Raw genomic sequence first — 5,643 nt, 5'->3', positions numbered from 1 at the left:
AAGGACTTATAGCGAGTATGATCAATCCTTAACTCTAAGGATGTTCAGTTCAATCTGTTCCTTAACTCTAAGGAAAATATGCACAAATGACCTTAGCTTTAAGGTTGTATGTAATTGTGTCTTAATCTCAAGTTCTTTGCATTCTTTACTTTGACCATGCCATTACACTAACTCTAGTGGTCTTTATGATGTTCTTTACATTCTTGACTTTCATTCATGTTATTACACTAACTCTAGTATTCTTTATGCCACACTTTGATGCTACTCTAGTATTATTCATTCCTTATGCCACAATTGTTCTTTTTGATGCCACACACTAACTCTAGTGTTCTTTATATCATTCTTTATGCTAACTCTAGCTTTTATTCTCAATATTACCTTGTCCTCATTTCATATGTCACTTGTTCTTTAACTTTACCAAGTTCTTATCACCAAACATGCACATATAGGATTTTTACAATTCTTATTGGTTCTCAACAATCTCATCATGCACTTGAACTCACAAAATGCAAACATTCACATGATCATCATCTCATTACCCTACGATGCATGCAACAATATACTCATGGATGCTCAAAAAGTGACACATTAGACATAAAAGGGAATTCCAATAAGTTTGGAGAGCACCACCCACCTCGTAGGCTTGTTTAGGTGCTACGGTGATTTTCTCGGGATTTTTAGACTCCTAGTTTGCCACCTGCAGCAAAACGAAGCCAACATTAGGCCTTTTTGCTCATATCTTTACATAGACTTTTCGTAACATAAATCCGAGCGCACCAACGCGTCGAAAATACCCCCAATTAGGTTTCTAGAGGGTCAATTTTACTTTGGAACCCTCGCAAGCAAAAGCCCCAAATTTGGGTGCCCTAGCTTCACATACACCAAATCTAGGGTTTTGATCTCTTAGAGAAGCAAAAGAAAGCTTCAAATCCTCTAAAGGTTTCACAAAAACTATTTCTAGGTCAATCAAAATCCTAGTTTGGGTTCTACCATAAGAGGGGTCGAAGCTCACCTCTAAGCTTCACCACACATACCCAATCCATGGTTTTGATCTCAACCACAAGCAAAAGAAAGCTTGAAATACCCAAAAGGTTCTACTAAAACCATTTCTAGGGTTCTACCATGAAAGGGATCAAAGCTTACCTCAAAGCTTTCCTTTTTTTGCTCCAATGAGGAAGAAGAAGGAGTTACTCCACTCCTTGGTCTTCTTCTCCACCTTCCTTCTCTTTTCTTCTTCTTCTTTCTCCTTCTTTTTCTTTCTTTCTTCTTCCTCTCCTTGTCTTCTAGAGAGAGAAAGAGAGATGAGAGGGTGTGAGAGGGAGAGAATGAGAGAAAAGAGCTCTCATACCCCTCTATGTAAGGTACCGGACTTCTAAAAATATGAAGTTATAGTGTACATTTAAATGGTTCCGGTAAGGTTGCGGTGTAATGTAATATACCGGATTTAAATATAAAAATAGAAATAAATAAAAATAGTATGAGATACTATTTTTATTGGATTTAGAGAAGTGAAATATGAGTTAGAAATGACCTGTGCTGAAATCGGAGCGAAAACAGAAGATTTAGAATTTTCTGTTGGAAACGGGGCAGATAAATTAGCAGAAAATGCACAGTCTCAGAAAATTATGAAAATTGGCAGAGATGTCAGAAATATTTTTATGAGGCTTGATTTAAGGTTTCATATTTTTCTGACACCCGTAGAGCGAGAAATAAAAATCTGATAGCTATCTGATAAAGATTGCAGTTCGGTACAGTTTTCAGTGACCAAACGAGGTCGAAACTGAAATATTAAAATTTCTTTGGACATACGAAGTGAAACCGAACTTGCCTGCCAAATTTGAGCTCAAACGGACATCCGGAAGAGCTCCAACGAAATTTATCAGATTTTAAGCTGCCCGGGATGAATAGTGTTTTGAGGGGTATTATGAAGAAGCATCAGATGCTTCTTCTTCTCCTTCGGCCACACACCACACACGCACACGCCACACCACACACGCATGGAAAGAGGGAAAAAGAGAAGCCTCCATTTTCTCTCTCTAAATCTCTCCCAAAATGGATGGTTTTGGTGGAGAAGTAAGCTTGGAAGTTGATCTTCATCAACTTCATCTTCTTCCTCTCCATTGGAGCATGCTTTGAAGGTAAGCTTTAAGAGCTTTAATGGCATTTCTCTATTGCTTGGGTTTTAAGCTCTAGAAACGAATTAGTAGCTTTCCTAGATGCTAAGTAGATGATTTATGCTTAGATCCTAAGTTCTAATGGTGGATTTTTACCTATTGCAACATAGAGCTCCAAAATGAGGGCTTTAATGGTAGATCTCTAAAGATAGGTCTAAATGCTTTGGAAATGGTTTTAGTGGAACCCATTGATGCCTAATAGATGATTAATGCTTGAATCATAGAGCAATTTAATGATTTCTTGCATAGTTGTAAACCTAGGGCTCAAAATGCTAACTTTCAAAATTGTTGGGTTTGATCTCTTTTGACCCTCTGTTTACCTAATTGCTAGGTCTACGAACGCGTTGGAAGCGACGGTTCGGCGATTCGTCGAGCCGGTACAAAGATATTAAAGAAACGGATGTTTAGGCTTCGGGTCCGCCGGGAGGGCCGAGGCGATATCGTAAATTCATGAAAACGGATTTGAAGCATCGTACCAAGAAACCGAAGACCTTTAATTTTCAGATTTCGGATCGGAGGTCGTTTGGTGGTCGCGCGCGGATTGGGTCAAGCCGAGCGGCATGCGCCGCGGGAGGCCGATTGCAAGTGACGACAAGCAATCGGAACGCGATAAAAGGTGGGGGAGTGCCATCCCGAAGTCATCGGGCTTCTTCCTATGTCTTAGTGTTTATCCGTTCACATGTAGCATATTGTATGTTGCTATGCATTATAGGATGATAATACATGCATTCCTAATCCTTATATGATATTTATGATCGATATGGTATTATGATATGAATATATGATGTAATGGACATAAGGATTATGAGATGACATTGGTAAACCTATGATGCTAAATGAAAGAAGAACCTAGTGTTGTGTTTAAAGACATAGTTTACAAGTGGCATTGAACTCATTGTGCTAAAAACACATATGACTTGAGCTAGTAATGGATTGGTTGTTGCACTAGAAATTCTAGTAACATTGATCAAGTTGCATATTGGGATATTGCATTATAGGGTACTAGTTGGCAATTGTTACATGTCATGGCATGCTAGTGAGAGTGTAGTGTTACTTGATTAATACTTGTACCTAGTATGCATGAGATTGGGACTTAGTGTGGTGAAACCCTATAAGGGCATGATTAATGTGGGTTAAACTTGTTGAGTGCATTAATCGATTAAGTTGCATATTGTATTTATTGCACTTAGGTGCTAGATGATTTTGGTCATTGCTCATATTTGCATGCTAGTAGCTATACATCTTGATGATTGTTCCATGATCTAGTATGCATGATGATTACATGATGAAAATCCTACAATAAAGACCTAGATCCTATATGAGATGTTTAATGCTTATGTTGCTAAAGAACTAGTATGATGTAACTAGTGTTGAAATGAGTCTAAATGACGAGTGGCATCTAGTTTAGAAAACTATGATGAGTGGCATATGATTGTTGATAACCTTGACATGAGAACCTTAGTGTAGTTGAAACACTATGAGATTGGGTACAAGAACACCTTGATTCCATGATGAGATTACCCTTAGAGGGTAGGTTGCTGTTGCTCGTGAGATGATCACGCTCACATTGCCTGTCTGCGCTTGGTGGGGTCGCTCCCCCCAGGTTGTGCGCTCCGGAGTTTGGTCACTAGAGAGGCAGCCGTGCTCGCTGCTCGGATAGCCGCTTGTTATCCGCAGGCGTACTCGGGGATAGTCCAGCTCGACATCCCTAGGAGATTGATATGTGAGCCTTGCTTGTGAACCACGAGTTCACCTTGAGATTGGGTTACCTATTGAGCCATACCCATTGTTGTTGTTCATGATAGCTTGCTTCCATAGTTGTTGTTGTTGATCATAGTTGCCTTTGGCTTACCGGCTGATTGGGTGGTCTAATGAATAGCCCTATTGATGAACCTAGTGGTATGGTAGTTAACCTTCACTAGACTTACCTTGATAGCGAGCATAGTCGCTTGGTAGTTGGTTTAGCAGATTTGCCTATATACAGTGAGTGAGTATACTATTCCTTCACCTATGAGATTTGAGTGGAGTAGCTCTGTACCTAGTAGGTTGAGATGTGAGTCGGGCAAAGTGCGGGGTAGCCTTTGCCTAGGACCTTTGAGATATGAGTCGAGTGAGACAAGAATGAGGTAGCTTTTCACCTACTAGATTTGAGATCTTAGGCAAGTTAGCCTAGCGGATTGGATAATAACATGAATAGCATAAGAGTATTGCATTCATACCATGATTAGACATAGTGCATTGCATAACTATGTTATAGTTGTATTCATTTCACTGTTGAGGCATATTAGCATGATAGTGGATTGTTGCTAGATGATGTTCCATGCATACTTTGCATTTGATGGCATAGTAGATATAGTAGTAGTATTTCCATATATCTTTCTATCTATCTATCTGTGCCAGCTTGGACCTAGTGGGAAGATCGGCGGAGTCGGCGGCCGAACCCACTGGGAACTATATTTATATAGTTCTCACCCCGTGTGGTTTTGGGGTACAGGTACACACGAGAGCGGATCGACAGAGGATCGCAGTTTGGGCTTAGCGCCCTAGTGCTAGTTAGTTTACTTTCCTATTTTGCATTAGAGTTACCCTATACATGTATTGAGAGTAGATGATGTATAGGATGTGAGGTATTTTGAGATAAATGTAAACTAATGTTTATCTTTTGAAGAATGTAAGCTTATGTTCATAGTTTGGAAAAGAATGCAAGTTGTAATTAAATGTATCGAGTTGAATGATTATAATAGAATAGTTAAGTATCTCTCTTTTGTTTCACTTGTATGTCTTCTACTTGTGACGCTTGCTCTTGTAATGTTCAGCACTGTTTGTGCTTTAGTCGTTGTTGTATGATTGTGTATGTATTCAAGTGTTTTCCTGGGAACTTGTTGTACACAATCTTGTCATTTGAGCCTTGGGCGGACAGGGGAGACTCTGTCCGTTCGGCGGTCCGCCCGCCGCGCCCGAACCGTGCCAAATTGGTAGCGGTCTCGGGGCGGGGCGTGACACTCTACATAACCCATCTATTGCATATTTGCAAATAAACCCCTCACCTTTTATTCTCTTGAGCTGTCAGGATTGGGCAGTTTTCGTGCTCGGGGACTGGTCTGCCCGACCTAGGACTGGTCCCAGAGAGCTCCCCCACAGGTCAACAGGGCTGCCTCGTGATGCAACCGGTCTCTTCTGAGGGACCGGTCTCTCGGGGACCTGTCTCTTCCCGCAGGGACCGGTTCCCGAGAGCTAATTTTTTGGGACAGCCGATTTTTCACCTGTCTCATTTCTCACGCGTTCGGGGACTGGTCTCTCCTACCAGGGACCGGTCCCCGAGAGCTTAAAAGCTGCAGAATGCAGATTTTTTGATTCTTTAGCTCTCGAAGATCTCCTATAATGCACTTTTGATCATTCTAACACCTTCGGACTTTCCGAAGTGTTCCAACCTCGTACTTTGGTCAACTTGACTAAAGTTTGATATTTA

At 40.8% G+C, this 5,643-nt stretch overlaps 1 long non-coding RNA gene across 1 annotated transcript; it reads left to right on the top strand.

The window, feature by feature from the left end:
* The first annotated feature begins 2,732 nt into the window (after positions 1-2,732).
* Positions 2,733-4,896, top strand: LOC109704162. The gene is made up of 2 exons (XR_002214198.1): positions 2,733-2,790; positions 4,669-4,896. It is a non-coding gene; the product is annotated as an uncharacterized LOC109704162 (long non-coding RNA).
* The last annotated feature ends 747 nt before the right edge of the window (positions 4,897-5,643 follow it).

Source organism: Ananas comosus, unplaced genomic scaffold (assembly GCF_001540865.1).
Source record: "Ananas comosus cultivar F153 unplaced genomic scaffold, ASM154086v1, whole genome shotgun sequence".
Classification (NCBI taxonomy): Eukaryota; Viridiplantae; Streptophyta; class Magnoliopsida; order Poales; family Bromeliaceae; genus Ananas; species Ananas comosus.
The sequence above is the reverse complement of the archived record's forward strand: the minus strand, read 5'-3'. Positions and strand labels throughout refer to the sequence as shown.